At 41.9% G+C, this 22,546-nt stretch overlaps 2 long non-coding RNA genes across 3 annotated transcripts; one reads left to right on the top strand and one right to left on the bottom strand.

Moving 5' to 3' along the window:
- Positions 1–1,998: 1,998 nt before the first annotated feature.
- LOC115353885 lies at positions 1,999–19,315 on the bottom strand. Of its 2 annotated transcripts, none has more exons than XR_005930949.1 (3): positions 18,404–19,315; positions 4,445–4,606; positions 1,999–3,814 (listed from the first exon to the last, which is right to left on the bottom strand). It is a non-coding gene; the product is annotated as an uncharacterized LOC115353885 (long non-coding RNA). The 2 variants fall into 2 exon arrangements; XR_003927737.2 differs by lacking the exon at positions 18,404–19,315 and adding an exon at positions 5,476–6,919.
- On the top strand, positions 8,733–14,569 carry LOC121232470. Its single transcript, XR_005930950.1, has 2 exons — positions 8,733–10,546; positions 14,142–14,569. It is a non-coding gene; the product is annotated as an uncharacterized LOC121232470 (long non-coding RNA).
- Positions 19,316–22,546: the final 3,231 nt, after the last annotated feature.

Below are 22,546 nucleotides of genomic sequence, written 5' to 3'. Positions count from 1 at the left end.
GAAAGCTCTGAAATAAAACATAAACAAAATTGAGGTGTAGCCTATGTAAAGACAATGAAAGATGTGCTCTGGATATCCACTAAAACCCTAGTGTAATTTTATTGATCATGTAGTATCCTTTGAAACAGAATGTTTCTGAATTTCTCCTCTGTGATGTATCTTTTCTTAAGAATAGTCTGGCCATCTAGGAAATATTTCACTCTACCTTCCAGCACACACAGAAGTTTAAAAATAATGTAAATGTAAATACTTGCTCGTGCCAAACACTTCATTTGCCAAGAAGAAACGGTGCATTTTGTATCAGGATTACATTATAACCAAGATTAATCTTTGTGTTGTCTCTGGCAATTCTTTAACAAAAACACCTCCCGATGAAACACAACGTGTAAGTCACAGGTTTTGTATGTTCAGGGAAATTTCTCTCAACAGCTGACTTACAAATGTTCATACTAAACAAGCTGTACTGTAACCTGCTTTTAATCTAACTGCCAGATACTACAGAGGTAATGTCTTGGGAGATGGCACCAGGTTTTTGAAGAAGGAGCTACCCAGTGATAAAGATCTTACGGAAAACCAGAACTATTTAACAAAACCAATCAATGAACATACCCCAAATTCTCTTAGGAGAAGGGAAAAATCTCACCATTGCAATGTAAGGCAACCATCATCCAGTAAGAACTCAGGCCAAGCCTCAAGTGGTGCATCACAGCATGAATTATAAGGTTGTTAGGTGCAAATGCACAGATTGACTGATCAAAAACATGCCTGCAACTTCTATATCCAGGTCTGCTCTCTTGCTTAGCAAAAGAAATCAACCTCCCTAAAAAAGCAACCATTTTATGTATCTACATTTGTATATGTAGATTCATCAATATTCAAAATCATCCACTATAAATTCAAAGATTAGTTCTGGGAACAAAACAGGCATCATCAAAACAGGAACCTAAGAAGAAATAAAAGGGAATAGAAGAAGGGACAACTGACAAGTGGTAAAGAAATAGCGAGAAAATATGTGTGAATATGTTGGATCATTATCAGATGGATCTTCCCTTGCATCCAGTTTTAGTTACTTTTGAGAATAGCCATGTGACTAAAAATTTGCTCACGGCTGTCATTCTCAAGACACACTATGTGCAAGATTCAGCCTGGAAAGCAAACGAGCAGGAGTATCGTGCACCATTTGAGTCTTGTTGACTCCTACCATGGCAAAATTTTTTGATTAGAAGTAAATTTCACTGACTTTGAGTAATGCGTCAGACTCTCCTTCCAACAACCAAATGATACTTTTCTGAGTCAAATGTAGTTTATAAGGCTTGTCATTAAGCATGACTGAGCTGACCAATCACACCGCACGAACATGGACTCATCACCACTAAGCGATGTCAAAAAAATAACCACATCAAGAAAACCAAAAGCTTAAAATTTGGAACAGCACAGAGACTGAAAAACTTCAGTTTCTACACAAGCAATTTGTCAAAAGAAAAAACACTATACTTGACAAGGAAATTCTTTTGCTGAAAAGTACATGCTCAGTTATACGATTACACTGCTGGTGTTCCCCTGCTCCTCTTCTTCCTCCTGAGTTTCTATCTAGGAAATATTTCCAGAACTTGCTGGTTCAGTTACCTCTTTCAGTCTTGGCATTCAGAGGTTCCAGCAACAAAGCCTTGTTATTATAAATACTTCAGCTATAACATTTCTAAGGAAATTAGACAGAGTATCATAATCTCCTGCTGACTCTCACCTAGCAATTTTAAATTCTCTAGTGTGGGAGAAGACTCCGAGGTCAAAACACTAATTTTGTTATTTCATTAAAAGCAAAAGAAGAAAATTAGGATAAAAATTCCAAAGCCTGGGAAGTCAGGTAACAGCGAGACGAGAGAGGATGAAAACCAGCACTCTATCGATGACTCTGGAAAATCCCAAGTCAAAGTACATCACAAATTTTGTTTTGGTACAACACGATGATAAACAGTACACTTGGATTGCACAGACTTTTAAAAAAAGTTTTTTTAACCTTTCTCATTTATTCTTGTACTTGAATAACAGCCCATTCTTGAGTTTACAGTCATGCAAATTCTCCTCACTCGCACGTAAAGTTACATTGGCTTCCAGAAGATTATTTCTCTGAGTACAGACATCAACCCTGAACATTACCTTCTGGCCTTCAAACTTGTCACGTAATATCTAGTATTTAGATATTAGCTACTATCTAGAAATTAGCGGTTTTGACATGACCAAAGTATTTCATTGCCTCGCAGAAGTACATGCAATGAATCAGGGGTAGCATGAGAGATGCTCTGTCACTCTCTCTTGCACTCAGCGTTACTTTACAGAATAATATAGTATCAAAGATAATATCCAGCCTCTGGAACAAGCAAATCACAGACTAACTAATACAGAACGTTAAAGCCAAAAGTAATTTTCCCTGCCCCTCTCGAGAACTGTAACCAACACTACAGAAAAGGCTGAATGAAATCTTGCTGAGTCCTGTGTGGAGCCCAGTTGCAAGCCAAAAGTGATGTAAGATTTGCCTGGAGTTTGAACCGAGCCCTCTGCATTCTTCTGAGAGCTCACCATTAAAAGAAGAATAAATGTTAGCAATAAAAAGTCCAAGAGAATGAACATCTGAAAGCCTAGTCTAAAGATCTGCAAGGGACCTCATAAATACATAGTAAACATCCTCACTGATGGATTCCCCAGAGGAGAAAAATTCTACATTACCCACATAGCACATTTTTTACAAACCATTTCTTTCTGTCTGGATACAAAGAAGTGAAGCAGAGCATTTAACATATAACTGGTAAAATTCAAAGTTTAAAGCCAAGGAAAACAGCCAAGATTAGAGCTGCTCAACAAAATCATCTTTCTCTTCACATAGTTTTCTTTTTATTCTTATAATTTGTTGATGAATCAGCAAATGAGACTCTTAACTGTCGGTACTGTTAGATATCATGACTTTGGGTGCACAAAGATAAATTAAACAGTATGGGCTTGAATCACATCAACACTACAGGCAACTGCTGTGGGTTTTGCCACCCAATGTGTTGGTAAGGGATTAGGGTGTTTGCTGTCGATTCGTACTCTGGTGCCCTAAGCTTTGAAGAATGCAGTAGGTCCTGGCAATTTTTGTTGGCTCAGGTCCCTCATACGTGGGCCGTATGTGACCAAGAGTAGCTTGTCATGAAGAACACAGCAGAAAGTCGAGCGTGCTCTGCCAAAAAGCCCCTGGGAAGCGGGGTTTGTTGGCACATCCCTACCTTCAAGCAAGCAGCCAGCGGGGGTGCAACTTAATAGTTATTCAGCTCCAGGCAAAAATGGCATAGGTCTCTTCTAAGGCAGACTCTGAAAGCAAAATTACAGAGTATATGACTGGCAAGTACAAAAGAGGAAGACAGGAGAAACACGTACCAAAGAATACGCACAGACAGAACTGGAATATTGCTCTGTTACCAACAGCATTTACACGTATAGGATACACACATATAGGATTCTGTTTCTCCTCCTGGCCTCCGGCCCTGGGTAGTGAAACAGCTAATGCTCTAGGCTACAGTGGTCCATCCTTTTTCCAGCTGGTCAGATACCAGCTGAGGGACCCTCATTAGCACCGCATAGCTCTAGCGACAAGGACTTGCAAGTTGAGTTTATGCCTGCACAGGGGTGCTTGAGGTGGCCTTTAGCTGCTGAAATTCCTACTGTCCTCGCATCTACTCCTTGTCATCTCCTAGGTCACAGCAGAAAAGGATGTGTATGAAACAGAGCTAGCCTGGTCATGGACTACCTCTTGGGGTCCATCATGTTAAGACCCTATATCCTGGAGCTGAAGTGAGATAATATACGAGAAAAGGGAATGAAAACACACATCTAAGAGAAAAAAACTGGCATAAAACAGATAGTACAGCTAAAGAAAAAGAAGTGACAACAAACAAGCTCTGCAGTCAAGGAAAGGGTAAAATCTTGGCCCTACTGAAGTCAGTGAGATGTTTGCCAGAAAACTGTAGACAGCTTGTTTTATCCAGGATTTTTAATTAGTGATTAAATGATTCAATGGCAAGTTGGCTGTTTTAAGAAGGAAAAAATCATAGAATAGCTCCAGCATGCCTCTCCCTGCCCCGCCTACCCCTTGGGAGGTACAGATCATACACAGCTTTTTTTATGGGACATTTGACAGGTATTTCATTGAACCTTAGTTGAAATCTGTAGTTTCCCAGGCTCTGCCTCCTTCCCCAGTTTGGGGATGAAGATAGGAAACACCTGCTAATGACACCAGAGACATAGCAAACAGCAAAAGTCATGTATCAGCAGAAAGCACAGTGGAAGCCTCGCCTCTCCAGTACAGGCACAATCTATCTCATGGTGGATAGTATATATGAAGAAATAAGACGCTGCATTCATTTAATTGACATACATTTGAATGGATTTATATTATTCTGGAGTGACATACCCACAAATAAATAAGGCATCTCGCCACCTTAAGGCGTAAGTCACTTTAAAAGCCCCATGACCCAAATGATCTATTCACACCACACACTTCTCTTATTCTGCTTGATTTTTCTGCTTTTTTCAGTCTGCTTCTGCTTTTCCCCTCTCCAAAGTACATTGGTTTCTATGGCAACAAAACACGTCATCAGAATGGACAGAACTTGGTGACATCCCCAAGTGCAGACAGAAAATGCAATTTAAATAAGCATTTTACAATTTCTAACATGAGCTGAGGAAGGCGATGGGCGATAATCCTGTGCACGTGTGTGTACATGTGTTCACGTGGGCGGCTGCCCATGCACGCATGCACGCACTCACTCCCTCTCGCCACGCGATTTACACACATGCAATGCCACCGGCTTCCCGGGACAGCATGCAGCAGAAGGCTTGGCAGAATCCATCCCATCCTATTCTGTTTTAATATAGCTGAAAATTGCTTTGACAGCTGAATAGCTTCTTTGTTTATAACTCGTTCTTAGCTGACTCTGCTGCATTATGTAGCTTTGTAAAGAGATTACTTTGTCAAGAACTGAACATATATGGTCTGAGCTTGAACAATTCAGCATGATGAACTGCATTCATTTTATATGACGTACAGGGCTGCAATCCTGCTGCCTTTAATGTGTCTCCTTTTCTCTGTGGGTTCCGTTTTCTGATCTTAAGTGTTTTTTAAATTTTCTTGAATTTGGTCTTTGGGATTATCTTCTTTACCATTTCCTGGACAGATGCAGAGAACTTTCAATATGTCAAATGTCAACACATTGTATCTTGCCCTAAACGTTGTACAGAACCAAGTTTTTGGCTGTGTATAACAGGAGATCATTATTATACAGTTAGCTAATTATCCACCTGCAAATATCCTATTCCTGCCCTAAACTGCTACAGTTTTGTTAGTATTTGAATTAGTATTTCAACACAGCGGTGCCCCAGCAAAGGTTTAGAAAATAGACCCTACTATAGGGAACACCATATGGAACATATACAGCTTCTTACCTTGTCCCTTCATCCCCAGCCCTAAAAGCAATCCTAAATAGGCAGATCTACATGACTTCAGTACAGCTGCATGAGCCAGTCCCTTGTCTTTACAAAGCCTTATCAAAAATATTAAAGCAAAACCAGCCTGCACAGCATTACTAGCCCTATCAGGGCCTTGCACTGTGCACTGAACAAACTTTGCAGGCTCTGCTGGCCATTGCCTTTAATGCTGCTTGAGTTGACTGTACTGGTGGTCTTTTATCACTGTTGCAGTTTCTACTTCTAGCCATGGCTTACTTAGAAATTACATTATTTCAGATTCACTTTGTGCCCTGCCCAGAGGCACAACATAGAGTCAGGGCAATTTTCTCTGGTTTCTCCTGGCTTTTTCCTCTTTCCTTCCCTCAAGTTTTTAAATAAACACCATTAATTCTGATGGATAGATGATATGGTCCAGTATAGAGGTGACTAAGAACATAAATTGTCCTGAAGGCAAAATTCCTATTGGCTTTGCAGTAGGTATTACATTGATCTTTCATGGGCTGGAGACTGAAATCTTTACTTAGAGACATCACTGGAGGCTTTTCTTGTGCAGGACACAGAGCTGGGCCTTGAAACATCTTGCATTTCAACAGTTTTTGCTCAGCCCATAAACTGGCAGAACTCTGATTTTCACTACGCCCTGCATTTTGCACTCGGTGGTATTTTACCACTTCTGAAAATACCAACCTTCTCTAAAAACAGAGGGGAAGTTTGTCAGACAGACAAATCCCTCCTTATCTCTTAGACATAAGCATGATCCACTTCAGATGATTTAAAGAGCTTCGTACATATTAACCTTTAAAACAAACAAAAAAAAGAGACAAGAAAAAGACTTTGCAAATCACTGTTTGAAAACAGAAGCCGCAGAAAGATTCCTCACAACCTTATTTGCTCCCACTCATAATCCTAATGTGCACATATTTCACAAGAGTTGGCACGCTATGTGCTAATTTGTTGAAAATATATATATATATTTAAAATTCACCATCTGTATGGAAGTTCTTTGTACTAGAAACTAGTGTCTTGACTAATGAATTCCTTATCTTCCACCCTTTTGGCAAATGATGGACTGCTGTCTATCACTGACAAAAAAAGTGCTAACGACCATGCAATATTCAGGTAAATGATGAAAGGCCGCACAGGCGGTTTAGAAACAATTATTCCTGTTGTACTGGGAATTTTCAGATTTAGCAAGAAGTCATGAGATCGTCAGAGAGTCAGTAAATTTCCACAGATGGTTTCTGTTCTTCACCCCCCCTTGTGGCAAACCTGGCTGAACCACCAAACATGTCTCAATCAGCCTGCAACCTGCTCTGCTGCAGGAGCCCTCGGAAAATCCCAGGCCAGCAGACACCAGCTGTACCAGGTTATGACTGGGGCCAATAAAGGCAGCAGTGATTTGCACCGTCACCATTTGTGTGCATTGGTGGGAGGGGGTTGAAGGCAACTGGATGAAATACACCAAAAGCATTGTGCAAAAAAAGAACATGAGAGAGAGAAAAGGATAGTCGTGGTTTGCAGAGGAGATGTAAATAATTTCTGGGATCGGAGGGCCTCGATACGGAGAGAAAATGAGAAGTAGAGAAGGGAAGGAAGGTGCGTCACCAACTCGCAGCATGATCTTTCCGAAGTAAATAATACAGCTTTGCACATGCTAAGTATGCCTTGCACTTTCCTTCAGGGAGAGTTCCATATTGTTAATATTCTAGATGGTGGATTTCCATGTTCATATATCTTCTCGCTTCAGTGCTGCTGGCGCCTAGAAATATGAGTTTAAGTCTCCAAAAACATCTAAAATCCTTTCCTCCGACTCTAGTCTTAGTTGTTCCCTGTCAGTGTATGGATGAGACTATCCTTCTATAAGGTAATAGTTAATAACAAGCTAAATATGTCCCACCTAGAGGAGCACCTGCAGGTCATTGTCAGTCTACAATCATGTAAGAAAACATGAAAGCTTATTAAAGGCCACTTTTCCAAAAAGCACCTTAAATTTTGAGCCCTGACAATGGATCACTGCATAACTCCTTTTTGACCAAAGGCATGTAACTCAGATTAGGTGCCTCAATTTGGAGAAACGCGAATGTTTTGAGCACAATATCAGTCAAGAAATGACAAATAAAATTCAGAGGAATGTTCTGCAGTTTAAGGAGGCAAGTAACAATGCAGCAGAATCAGGCAAATCCAACCGTCAGTGAAATGATTAATTTACTCCATTGGGCGTATGGCCTTTTTGTGTTTTCTCTCCAGGACTGTGCCAGGGAATATGTTAGACGGCAAACTCCAGGCTCATACCACTTCTGACTCCCCAGTGGCTCACCAAGCGTCAGATGGTTGACTTGCATCAAGCTCCTCACGGATATGAGTATACATTTACCCAGAAAGGCGATCTTGTACTTTCTGATTTCCAGAAAGATGACTAAAAATGCAAGGGCTGATGCTATTAGCAGATAGATACTTTCCTTGTTCAGAGTGCTTTCAGCCTTTCATACCTCTTGGAAAAGTGGGTATGGTGGGAGCAGAATCACGGGCCCAGCTCTCGGTACCCATATGCTGATAGAGGTAAAGGTGCTGGGCATGGGCATATAATTGGGATTAGCAGGTCAGACCACTATAGATCAAAGAATTTAAGACTGCATCTGCAGAGCTGAATAACTCAAGGAAGTCCAAGGCTATTGCAAATGGATCTTTACTGTCAATGACAAGTTTTTCATAAAGATTGGCAAGCTTTCTGTGGATCTCAGCCAAACAGTTTCTAAAAGAAACTTCAGAAATCCTAAAACAGGAAGAATCACCCCAAAGAAGCTTCGATGTGGTTTCCTTTGATGAGAAGATATTGGGGTATGTTCAAGAATTTCTTCATTCTCTCATCTCGGAGACAGGCGGTGTGATTTTGCACAACTGCAACAGCCTGGCTCAGCCATCCACAGGGTGTTTGAAGTTCTCCCTCAGCAGGGCAAAAGTGCACCTGAAAAAGAAGTGATGGGGAAGGAATCCCTGACAGCCGTTGCCCTAGCCTGAATGCTACAAGGCTCTTCCAGTCCTGCTCTGTAAACAGGAATTGCCTTTGGACCCTTAAAAAACACGCACTGTATCATTCTGGAATGGCGTTAATCTTTCTGTCATGGAGGTCAAAGCAAGCTTTCTATTATAAGCTCCGTGAAACACACCTCCTTTCCAGCCACTCACAGAGAACAAAATCCAGTCGGCTGAAATGGTCCGTGTGTAACAGGATGCCAGAGCAGGCACTTGAGGCAATGTAGGCGAGGCATTTTGGAGCTGTGAGATCCCTGAGCTGGAGGCCAAGCCCTCGGTGAGGCAATACTGGCTCCGTGCCACAGCCGAGGAAGCAGAAGGGACAGTTTTCTCTTTGCTTCCTCGCAAAGGACAATGGTCTATTCGCAGGCAATACCAGCTGGAGAGGCCACTGCCTCACCTTCCACCCAAGGTCCAGCAGGGCCTTGCCACAGTGCTCCCCAGAAGCAACTGCCCTCCTTGCCTACCCCTGCCATGCTTTCATCTTCCCTAGCACCTTTGCAACAGTCCTTTTTCACCCATCGCAATAGCACTTAGAACAGCTAGAGCCTAGGTAAGACTGGGCCTTGTGGTTACAAATGACAACGTCCCAACCTCGGAGTCACGTTGGCTGGAGCAAGGATTGACAAGTCCCAAAGCACAAACACTGATACCCAGGGCGTGGTAAGCTGGGGGTTAGCTGAGGACCCTCAACTTCTCTTTCTTCAACACATTTTCTGTGTATTTTCCTAGGGGTCCAGAGTGTACATTGGCTTTGCTGATAAACTTATCAGTAGCAGAGTGAAACATCCGTTTCATTTGCACTGTTTACACAGAGCCTGTTTCTCCAGTTGGTAAGGCGGGATTGAGCGAACAGGGTGACCCTGTGTTTTCTTCCATCCCCCATGAACGTTGCTCCTAGCAGCGTGTGCTATGCGTCAGAAGATGGGGGAGAGATGCTGCGTCAAGGTCCAGCCCTCCCCCACTCCCATCCTGGAGGTCTTCACCTCCACACTGGAGGTCTTCTACTCCTATACATCATTCTCAGCCCCAACCCAACCCCTAGAGATGAGGAAAGGCTGCGGCACAGTATGTGGATGCCGATTACATCTCCAAACAGGAGGAACACACAATCGGTGGGATCCGCCTGCTTTCTAGCCCCTTTGTGCTCAGGGGCAGAAATACAAATAAGCCTCAAGGTCTTTTTCCTGCTTATACGAACTGAGATCCGTTTTTCAATAGCAGGCCATGGCAGATAAGTATTCTCTTTTCTTGGTATTTATTTTTGGGGAGGGAAAGCCTTTCGCTGGCTCCCATGACACTCCCCTCCAGCACAAGGGAGGTGCAGCGGGGTGGCAGGTAGAGCTGTGATTCAGGGATGCTCCTACACCCGCTGGAAGCTGGTGTTGCCATGCCAACCCCACGTAGCCTGTGCACAGGCAGACCAGGGCACAGCAGGCTGCTACAAGGTCTGTGCTTTTGCAGATAGATTAGTCCCAGGACCCTCCAGAGGAGGATTCGGTCAAAGCTTCGTGCCAGGACCACAGGACAGGTGATGGTGTCCCCATGCATTCTCAGCTCAGCTGCTCATCTCTCCCTCGCCATCCAGCCCATTTGCTTGGGTTGCCTCAGAGAGAATAGGACCATAAACTTCACGAGCGAGTTTTCCTCCTAAATGAATTACATCACACAACCATTGCTAATAGCTCGTGCTGTTTCAGAAGGACCACAGAGACAGAAGCGGGTAGGAATGGCAACAACGCTCCCAACAAGCCCAGGCACCCCCTGGCAGGAGCCGCACCCACCCTTCACCCGCTCAGCACGTAACGTCATGCACCGCCTGAGACAGCAACCCAGAGCCCATCTAGCGCAAAACCCACAGGACACAAACAATTACCTTTCCTCTGCTTGGACTCACCAAAAGGGGTATTTTAAAAACCGTTCTTTCCAAAAAGCACTAAGTGACAAATCCAGCCCTGTGCAAAGCCAACAGAAGTGGAGGGCCCTGCAGACAGCTCATAGGGTGAAGACTCAGGTTTGACCTTTATTGTCTTATTGCACTTGGAGAATCCCCTGGGTAATTTCCGAGGTATTTTCTAGGTTACTTCCTTATTGCTCTCTGGGTAAACTAGGTCAAAACACTTGCCTTATCTAAACCTCGGTTTGTCAATATATAAAATGAAGGCAATGGGACAAGTTGTCCCCTGCTTTTTCTGCATGGAGTTCAACCTTATGGAAAGGCCATACAATGCCCCTCTCCTTCATTAGAGCCAGGAAGGCTTTTGAAATCCCCAAATTCACAACAGCTGAGAAGTGCTGCATGTTTTTATAGGCTGCTCAAGAGGAGCACATGTGAAGAAATGTGGACAACAACTACACTGATTAAAAAAGATGTGCTTGGGGTTGGGTAACTTTTTGTCCCTAAGAGCAAAAAAAAGGTGCATCATTTATAATTGCTTTTTCTTGATCAGCCTGCCAGCTAAAGTAGGAATACCTTTACAGATCACAATATCTGAAATCTCAAGAAGCACTATAGGAACAAATGGATTCCACCACCCACTGTGCTGTATCCCAGATCCGGCCATTCCCTCCTGAGATACTGCAGTAGATCCCAGCCTTGTTGGCTGCCACTCTACACATACTGTTTGTTCACCTGCACCAGACTTCTCAATCAAAAGCTGAGCATTTAAAACCACTGTAACATTTGGGGGTCCTGCAGCACGTATAGTGGGATCTGATAAAGGGAAAGCTACTGTGAACAGACAATGCAGACAGACATAGATGTTGTCAAGTGTCTTCGAGTCTGAATTGATACACATGTCTATCAGGTTTCCATTAGCAAAAAGGGGTAGTTTACAGTACCATGGATAGGAAATATGCAGTTTTTTTGAAGAAGGTAGGCATTTTTTTTTAATAAGATATCTGCCAGCAACAATCTTTTACTGCATTGTTAACAGACAGGGTAAAATATACCAACTAACAGCACCCAAGACATGAGGCTGTTCTTCAGAGAGCCTCTGTATTTCAGTGTCTGCATTAAACATGGCAATAAACACGGACCAATTTCAGTGTATGTTACACTGCATCAGCACTCTCATACTATCCATAGCTTCCCATCCTTTCTCATATAATAAAATCCAGCAAACTGGATAGATCTTTTTACTTGAGTGACTCCTTACTCCTTTAGTGTTTCAGAATTTGGGGGTAATTTTGTCATCAGGTCTTTAAAAATGTATCCACAGTCTTTTCAGGGGCAGAGATAACCAAATTAAGCATTATAACTTAGCAAGACCACTACAGGGAGGCAGAGGGAGAAAGCTGTTATCACAGCAGTATTGCCATGACTGTTGTTTCCTATAGGATCCTTTGGCTGCCTTCCACTCTCTCAGTGCCCCGTGTCTGGCTCCTACTTCTCAGTTGTCCCACCTATGAGCTGTATATCTTCTGTTTCGTGGCCCTGCAAGGGCTGTCACCATTTTATGGTATCTTCACAAGTCATTACAATGACTTACGTAGCCAGGCTTGGTACACAGGTTCAATAGCGCAAGTCCTTTGAACCGCGTTCCCCAAGTCCACTTTTCATCCCATTATCAGATTCGTACTGAATAAATGCCAAATGCAAAATCTTAGTATGAAATGCACTCCTGTGGCTGGCATTCTCATAATGGCTATGTTTAGAAAAGGTTTGGTAAGAGACCTCACCGTATACTGGATTATGTGAATTATTTGTGTTTAGTCTAGTCTGAACGATTTCTGGTATCTCAGGGTCAAAGTCTCACTTTTCATAGGTAAACATTTTAGAGGACTCATATTAATGACATATTACTAGCCAGAATCAGAACTAGTTCTGCTTAGGCAGTTAGCTTGGACAGAAAAACATTCAGCCAGTGACTCTGAGACATGAACTGGCTCAAGGCCTTAAAATAAGGACATTTGCTACACCACCTAAGTATGACAATTATACAGCCGAGGCTGGGGATTCAAGACAACAAAGCTACTTAAAGACATTAGAATGGTCCCTCACTGCCTGTTGAGAAAAAAAAAAAAAAAAACAAAAAAACCAGCTAATTTTTGACAGTTTTAAAGCTTCTTTGCTTGCTACAGTAGGATAAAAGAAAGTGTCATAGTGATGGCTGTAGCCATCTGATGATAGTGACCTTCAGCCACACCAGGTCCTTTAATGCACGTGTGTCTTGTGCTGCACTGAACAGACCCTATAGATACACGCATCCTGGAGCACTCCTGCACATGCAGTTCCCAGAGGGGTTTTGCAAACTGCTCATATGAACTGTTGCATTAAATTACATTTAGCTTGAGCGATCAGTAGTTCATCAGTTGACCTCTGGCTCTGATTCCTAATAACGAGAAGCATCTGACATAAAGAAAGCCCTTAGAGAAGGCACAGGGAAAGAAATAACTGCACTAATTAAGCTATGCAAAGTGCCTTCGAGAAGAGTGCTCCACTTCAAGGATACCCTGACATTTCTGACCCATTACAAGTAGCAGCAGAAAAATTTCAGGAATTTAACGTGGAGTGTTTAATTGAGACATAGAGGAAAAGAAATCAGTAGAATTTAAAATTAATTTCATCCTTACGGCTAAACCATATCAGCTTGGAAGGCTTACTAAATATTCTTAGCCACTAATGTGTCTTTATTTTGATTGTATAGAAGGTAAATCATCCTCATAAACATGATAGAAAACCACATTGGCCTGGCGCATTTATGATTAATTCTTTGCTCACAGTGCAAATGTAAATGCAATAGTCCTATTGCCATATCCTGCTTAGCACTTAAATACCATTTTTCTAATTTATTTCCATCATTTGAACCTAAGGACACAGAGGAATGTTTTGAATTTTACATATGATAAATATTTCTTTCTAAGAGTGAACCTGTGAAAATGCAGCCCATATAATAATACACTAAGCATCTTTCACATCCAAAAACCTTAACTTTTACAGTATCCTCATAGGAAACATATATCGGTTTATCCATTTTAAAAACATGGTTAAATTGAGGCTTGAAAAAAAGAAAGTGACTTACCAAGGTCAAAATACATGTTAGGTACAGAGCTGGAGAGAGAAATCCTGATTCAGATTCCTAGTTGTCTGCTCTACCGGTTTGATGGTATTTCTTTCCTTGCCTACATTTAGGAACAGATTATCTAGATGTCCCATTCAAATAGAAGGTGTTGAAAAGGAGACAACTCTTCTTCCTAGGATGGTTTGGAGCCCCCCAGAAGAATTTCTACTTGTTCTTCAAATGAAAAGGTGTGAATTATTACCTAATTTGGTAATAATTTCACTAGCAGGCCAAATTCAAGCCTCCTGTCTTGTAAAATAATTCTCCTTTTTCATTCACCCTATAATCTGCTACCTGCATCTGTGCCTTCATCCAGATTCACCACATCACTGAAGAGTGTCAGAGTACCCCTTTTTATAGCTATAAAGGTGAGCTCAGAGCACAGCCCAGGCTCTGAATATTTGGGAATTCGGAGTTTAGTTCATACTCATTACAGGTGTCAAACTGGGATAGCCTTTCCGTACTTCTCCATGTTGCTGAAGATCAAATTAATTGGTTGTGGTTAATACTGGAGGGTCATAACTAATAAAATTTCTTTCCATCCAGGTGTTTTTATTCAGCATCTAGAAGAAGACACAAATGCTTGGATCGAGTCTCTCTAGACACATTTCTTAGTATTTCCTGTTAGTGGGAACACAGAGGACTGGATATGCAATCTCCTAACACTCTGGTTTGTGCCTCCAGCTATATTTAATCCATACACCAGGGCAACAGCTTGCTACTACTACTAGCTGAAAGAACTACAGTGGAAGTGACTGCTGAACCTGAGAAGAATGAGAATAAAGACAGCCTGCAGTTACAGCCTTTACTCCCTCTGACCTCCTAACCAGAGCAGTATCCTGTGGAGAGAGAAATCTAGATCCCATTGAATGGGAGAAAGTTGACCGGGAAAGGCAGCAGCATCCCTTTGATGGCAGAGCCAAGGAAGAAAACTATCTAACTCTTCCATTGCAAAGTTTCCACTGGACCAAAAACAAAACAAGCATTTAGTTTGGTTACGCTTGAAACTGGCTTTTTAAATACTCATCTGGGCCTCCTATTCTTTCTGCAGTTCTGCATGCTGCGCCCTCACGCCTTCACTCCTCTCCTGTGGCCATGCAGCCTGGCTTGGGGAAATCTCTGTGCTCTGACTCGTGCTGCTTTGCCTTTCCTAATGGTCTCATGTGCTAGTCTGAGCTGCCTTATAGGGTAATAAGCTATTTGCAGGCTTAATATGATAAGGAACGAGAAAGAATATATTTCTGTTGTTTTATTTACACAAAGAGCAATGTAACTGGCTCTCCCTGTCTCAGCCTTGTGCTATTAATAAAGTCCATGTGAGGAATATACAAATTTATACCACGTGTGGAACCTGTCAACATAACTAGTCTCTAGCTAGAATACTTTCCATGCTGTGTATCTCCATATAGCCCATCTTTCTGGGGCATGTGACCCAGAAATGTGTCATTGGGACACATGTAGTCACTGGACTGACGAAAGGAATTAAAGGGAAACAGAAGCAACAATGCTGCTTCTTCCAACCTCTGCTCAGCTTGTTGCTACTGCTCTCTGAAAAAGTTAGTGAGATATGAGAAAGATCTCGTTGTCCCAACTTGGCCCTGGTTTTACCTTTCATACAGCAGGCTTTTACGTAAGGCCATATTTTTCCAGAGATTACTAAGAAAAAGGAACTAAAAATCCACAGCTGTCAGTTTTTAAAAGCAAATAATCACTCCCACGCAATGGCTGAAAGGCAAACTTGTACCTAAAGACTTGCAACTGGCATCACTGACATTTTGCATTGTCCAATCAAAATGTTAAAAATAAAAATAAACAGAGCCCACAAAGAGAAAAATACACTGGATTTTAACATTCTTTCACAATTCATAACCAGAGCTGCGGTCAGCAACATGGAGCGAGAAAGACGTTTGCTTATAAGTCGTGACTTTAATCAGACAGTCTCACTGGCATCTCGTGGAAACCTCCCAAATTAAATGGACATCCAAATTAGAGACATTCAGACTAAAAATGAAACATCACAAATAAGCTCTTTTGTCTAGAATAAATAGAACCAAAACAGTCAAATGCTCAGGAAGATAACTGATACAACATTGTTCCCCTGGGCGTCTTTGTTAGTGATTAACCCAGTGTGATTTAAATGCCTAAAACAATTGAAACTAGTGGACAAGCTATTCTAGTCCTCTGGGCATGAACTGTCCTAATCTCTGCTCACCAGGTCTCCCCACAGCCACATCCTTCTAACGCCCCGCTTCTTCCTTCCAGCCTCCAGCTGGTGACTCACTTTATTGAATCAGTGCAGCCATCAGGATATTCACCTACCAAATCAGAGCAACCCTTGATCTTGCTGCCGTGACCTCTGCCGTGCCTATTCCCAACTTTTGTTTATTACTTTCACTCAGTGCGCCAAATCTAAACTTAGACCGTCAGGACTTCGAGGCAAAGCTCCCATCATTTGTGGCACGAAGTCCCCCCGTCACACAGTCTCTGTACACCTTATTTCAGCGTGTCTTAACTGCCCGAAGGGATGAAGGAAAGAAAGGACCACAGTCCTCAGGCCTGATTAGGTTTGAAATCAAGGGTAAAACTTCCACTGGCATCGACAGTGCTAGATCAGGCAGGAAGGGACTGATCCTGAAGGTACTGCTAACTGCCTCCTGAAGGGTCTGCATCTTCTCTATGGTGAGGGATTTCATCTTGCAGATTAAAGTCCTAAAGCCAACAAACCATTTTAATGAGAACCGTGAAACTCCTCCAGCAACACTTGTTAGAAAGTTACCTGTCATGAAAGACACACAGCATTAAAGACTCTTGAGAAGTAGGGGTCATCAGAAGGTATTCTATCTTGCTCTCTGTATTTTCTCCAGAAAGAATAAAGGAGACAGAAGATAAAAAGTGAGATTATGTCACAGCAGAGGAATGTTTCTACTTATAGGAAGATAAGCCTTTTCCACTTAAGTCAAGTAATCTTCAAAAGATGACTATAATAAGCTGCATTGCCATGCACTCTACTGAGTTTTGCATAGTCTCTCCACTTCCTCGTCAACATTACCCTTGTATTTTATGTAAAAAACTACATTATATAATACATTATATAGCTCAGCTGATCTTAAGATGCTCTCCAAGTCCAGTTACTAAATAGAATAAAGAAGAACATCAATGTAAGTGGCAGGACTTTTGATTATGTCAGACTGACAACAGATACTTTAAGAAAGAAAACAGTCAAATCACATCTTGGACATAGTGTTCGATTATCTATGGATGGATTATCTGGGCCATGGATTGACCCACTCTGTCTTCCCCCTACAGCTTCGGCTGCATCACAGCCAGGACACAGACTCACACCTGCTGACAGTTTCTTGGTGCCTAAGGTTATCCCTGTGCTCTAAGGAGATGCACCTACTACATTTTAAAAGATGAACACAATGAATAGTCACTGTCTCACTGGCACATGTTTTGTATTAGCTGTGGGTAATCTCCCCCCTCCCTCTCCCTGCCCTTCTTCATTATCTGGATAACTGGCTGCAGACCTTCTCTGACGGAGTGGTTTTGGTAGTCATCACAGGGGCGTATTACGAAAGAAGGAGCTCAATCATGCTAATATCTTAACTATAAGAACAGAAAGGCTGCATAACACAAAGTTTCTGCCTTCCAGGTCTCTGAATTTCAGATCTTGTTCTGCATTCAGCAGTCAACGCTGACACTTTTACACAGGCCAGGCTCCCTCCTCCACAAAGTTCATCAGCCGAAGGTTTGTCTAGAGGAAATTGGCACCTCAAACATGGATTTTGGTGAAGTTTGATGATGCAGAACTGTACCAAAGCAGTACCCTGCAGAAAAGCAGGGTACAGGCAGCAGTGACTTCCAGTTCCCTTTGCAAACGTCTTGTTGCAAAGGTGCTCTACTTCTATTTATGCTGATAAGCGACAGAGGGGCTCCAGGGTGCTAAGGCACTTTTTGGCCTCTATAGCAGCAGAAACTCCTTGCTCAGTGGGGTGGAGCTGGGAGCCTCAGGCTAAAAAAACTGGTTGGTCACTATCCAGACCACAAGGATTTCAAAACATATGGTACCCATGGGCTGGATCTATCCACTTGCAACACATTGCTTTCTCCCTATGCCATGTACTGTCTTCCAAAAATCCCACAATTGCTTCTATTGCAACTTAGCACAGCTCCCTCCTCTGAAGGGAAAACACACATCACTTTTGGACCATATCTGATATAATAATTCTGTTCACAGTTTCCAAACTCCCTTTAACCATACTCCAGGGAGTCAGCAAAGAGATAAATCACACTGAGCCACACAAACACCTTCTCCACACTGCATTCATAGCTATCCAGAGAGAAAGAGAGCACACACACCTCAGGATGCAGGATCTGACTCAGAGATACCTAGGATGAGTCAGATGAGGCACCAGGAATGTCTCAGACCTGAGGAATTAACCTGTTTCATTAGAGCTGAACAAGGACCTCAGCCCATGCAGGCTAGATTAACAACAACAAAAGCATATTTTTGCATTATTTATCCAACAACATAAACATATGTAACATTATTTCAGGATATCTCTCCTTAGCCCTACTATCCTCTATGGGAGATGGAAGAAGCAAGGCTTGTAGTCATTTGGGAATAAAAGGAGGTGAAGAGTTAGTAGAAAAAGCACATGTAGGAGTTATTAGGTAACATAGATCCTTCCTTTCCTAGATTCTAGTTTTCTGATTCTGATAAAGTTGTTCCCTCTGTTACACTGTTATTTACCTGAGATTTGCTTATTTACTTGGCTATTAACAGTCAGGTACACAAGGGGCTGTACCTTTCTTTCTACTGGGTACAGTTTCTGTGAGCTTCCAAAGAAAAGTCCCCCCTGTATCAGCTACCACACATTCAGTTCAGGACTGTGACTTCTCCGAAATATCTAGTGATATAAATTCTTGGTACAAAGGGGGAAGGAGCCTTATGCCATACATGTGGGAGCATGGGTACACAGAGATAAAACATGTCGGCTTCAGGAGACTTGTAACGGCATTTTTTTTTACATTGCTTTCATCATCTAAATTTCTATCTATGGGGTGTTACTGGAAATCATGTGACTTCCTGAAGTTCAGCTTTCCCTGCTTGTAAACATGTCTAAGAATTTCACTTTCTGATTGCTGGAAACTAAAAGTGAGGTACTTCTCAGTAAACTTTTCCTTTACAAAAAAATTTATGTTCATGAAAATAATTTTCTTAACTTATGCTAATTTTATAAAACTGCAATAGTCAGCCATAACCTTCCTTTACAAAGCTTGGATGCACTGGCACAAAAGTATGAAATTTCATAAATTTCATTATTTATGATGACATTGTCATCAACAACAAAAAATACCTAAATGAAATTATAATAATTAAGTGCACTCAGCTGCATTTTCTCTGAGAATTTATGCATGCTCCGATTGTGGGAGAACTGACTCATTCTTTATGAGGAGAATGCAGTATAAATCCTGCTAATTATTTGTGCTGAGAGTGGTATCTACAATTCATTTATTATATGAGAGTTACAGGGCTCTAGTACTTTTTCAGTAAAGTACCATTAATATTGCAGTTGGCTACAGTACAGACACTCTGCAAGATCTTGAGAAATCATGTTTCAGATTGGGTAGAAATGCTTTAAATATACTTTTGTTCAACATATCTTAGTATTTCTTCTCTGAACGTACTCCCCCATCAAATAAAACAATCTCAGCAACTCCAGCAGGACAAAAAAGCTGCAGCTGGAATTCAGAAATAGACATCGTGCGGCACCAAGAAATATTGTGCGTTGTTAAAGGATTCTTTGAAGGAGTGCAGGACTGGAAGTGACTCCCCTGCCATTTATTAATCCCCTATTATTAAAGGCCGCATTCCAGGATAACTCTCAGAACTAGCTAACAGGTTGTTAATTAGTAGTCACTATTATATAAAATTAGAAACAAGGGAATAACAACACAACAGAAACCATGACACATGTTAGACCCCACCCAGGTCATTTCACAAATGGTCTCTGCGTTGAGAATACTGCCCATGCCTGGATCTGCCATGAGTCTGCCCAGTTCCACCACTGGGCCAGTCACAGCAGAAAAATCTATATGTAGCAGTATGTGTTTGTATAAACTAAGAAAAGATGGCAATATACAGGGAAGAGGAAAGGAGAGGGGAGATGAGGAAAGCAACACATGAGATGATGCAAATTACATCAAGCTTGAAAGAACTTGTCAAGGCCTTATCCTGCTATAGATCAGTTGCTGTAGTTAGCTGAGCTGCTCCACCTTTCCGATAAACTAAAATGAATCCCACTTAATTTCAGTGCCATTCGTATCCAGACTTATGTGTATGTCTGGCTGTCTCTAGGATATACATTAGGAAACTAATGGAAAGCACCTGATAGCATCAGTCAGATAAGATGGCTGATGTTCCTTCTACAGCCCAAAAATGTTGTTAAAATACAAAATAATATTTTGGGCTGAGATGACTCAGAAATCAGCATCAACTTGCCAACTTGGAAGGCTCTAGGATGTTTGCTTCAAATAGTATCTTGGTAACAAATTCGTATGTCACATTCACATACACAAATCCATACATAGTGGGATTGAAAGTCACTGCTCCTTATGAGAAGCCCTGTTAATACTGAAATACAAAAAAAGTCTGCTGGCTACAAACAGAAAACTTACAATCCAAAGGTGCTTCATTCAGTGAATTGATCTGTTTCTACAGCTCTGCTCCATAATAGCCTGTTGCAAGAAGAGCCCCTTACTGGTCTTTTTTTTTTTTTTTCCATGTTTTTTACCTGGCATTTTTATCATGCCTGGCCTTCAACTGGAGGCATTACTTTTTGGGTAAAGGACTTATTCTGAAGACTTACAGATTTTTCATAGGCTGAAAACAGGGTTTTTTTCTTGTCCAGGAAAAGTTCCCTTTGGTATCTAGGAGCTCCATTGGGAGGACAGGAATGAGCTGTTACATTATGTATTGACAACTGGCATGTGAACCTGATAACAGTTTAAGGGTGCCATCAGAGAGATGAGCTCTATAATCAGCAGTAACAGGAAGAATTAAGAATAGGAATAGTTAGACTGCATGTGAGAATCAAAAATTCTTGCCAGTCCTCTAGAAAAATTTCCCTGCAAAGAGGATGCCATATACTTTGAGATGTTTACAGATAGCATCAAGGAAAAAAACAAACAAATCTACTAACAGAAGTATGTTGGAGATTAAGTGTACCTAAAAAGATGGACTAGGTCAGCTATAGGGCTAGATTATTACTGTACTAAAGCCACCAATCACTCGAGTCATGACACAAGCTGGCCATGAATATCCTGTAACATTCCCCTAGACCCTTTCTTTGCCTTGCACAGTCACTAGTCGCACATGAAAACTATAACAATTTCAAACATGATGATGAGATCTGTACTTTTTTCCCCATGCGTTATTTTGCAGACTAGAAAAAGATATTTGGGGAAATGTTTGGGAAACTAAAGTCACATGCTTTGATATGAAAAACCAACCTGCCTGAAATTATATATTCTGAGCTCAGCATTAAACAGAAGTTATCAGTTTCTTAAAAGAAAACACAGTATGCTTTGGAAGTTAAAACAAACTTCCACATGATGGGAACAGAAACCTCGTACTCGATTTCTGTGCATTTGACGTGAAATACAGAAACCTCTGATTCAGAGTTCAGCACGTTTCGATGGATTCCAAATAGCCTTAAGGGCAGCTCCAAAACTAAGGTAATTATGAAAATAAAACCTCGAATTTCTCAAACAAACCAAAGGCTTGGTTTAAACCCTGAAAAGAAACTTGTGGAGACTGGTCCATGCTGGATCACCAGAACTGGAGATACGGGCTAGGTCTGCACCAATCTGGTCACGTCTGAAGCATGTCTGTGAACAATCTCTACGGCTTGCACTTAAGAGATACGCGCATAAAGCCTTAAGTGAGTCTTACCTACAGATTCAGTCTGGACCAAGCTGCAAAATTAGATGCCTTCAAGAGCAAAGCTCCCAGGGCCCTTGACACAGAGGCCTGAAGATTAGGCATCACTTGCTTGACCAATTAGCTGTTATTTGAAGCTGTACAAGCTTGGTATACATTCATTTAGTCATAAAAAGGTTCACAAAATCTTTATCTTGCTAGAAACAAGCAGCAGCAGAGAGTTTCCTTGCTCAGAAGTCCCTAGGTCTGCCCCACCAGTGGATTTAAGGTTCAAGAAAACCTACCTCTCCTTGCTCTCCGGGTCTCGCTCACAACTCTGTCTCCTGGTTTCCTCTCTCTCTAGCATCTATGGCTCTGGGTCAATATTTTAGACCCTGTAATAGTAATTGGGGCAAACAGGCAACTTGGTTCTGCCTTGGCCTGTGGCCAGTGCTGGCTCACAGCACCTTGCTCAGCACTGGAACAGGACCGGTCCCTCCGCCTTTGAGCCTGAGCGACAGCACCCAGGAAATCCAGTGGCTGCAGCTGGCTGCAAAAACCTCCTTGTCCATGAATACCTCTCAACATAACATTATTAAATAAATACCACACAATGGTATTGACTTTACCGCTATGTTGTACCTAGCACGTAGCCACAGCTAGGTATTGCACCACACGGACCTAATGTTTGCTTTTTAACGATGGTCTGTGTTGGCTTATCAACCTCCAGGCCCATTTCGCACCCCTGACTTGAACCTGCGCTATTGCTGTACTCCTTCCTAATTACCTAAAATCTATTGCTTGTCTCCTCCGTGCCCTGGGATTGTTCAAGATACTCATTTCATGCTGCTGACACTCCTTTTGTACTGATGCTAGTTTGGTATTATAAAAGCCCACGTGACTTACCAGCACTCTGTTTATTTTCTGTGATTTCCACAGAGTTCAGCAGGTTTCCACAAACCTCAGAGGCTTGGCTTACAAGGAGACTTGTACTGCAGAGACCCTGGCACGGGAAGCGTGACAGCAA

This window comes from Aquila chrysaetos, chromosome 20 (assembly GCF_900496995.4).
Source record: "Aquila chrysaetos chrysaetos chromosome 20, bAquChr1.4, whole genome shotgun sequence".
NCBI classification, from domain to species: domain Eukaryota; kingdom Metazoa; phylum Chordata; class Aves; order Accipitriformes; family Accipitridae; genus Aquila; species Aquila chrysaetos.
The sequence above is the reverse complement of the archived record's forward strand: the minus strand, read 5'-3'. Positions and strand labels throughout refer to the sequence as shown.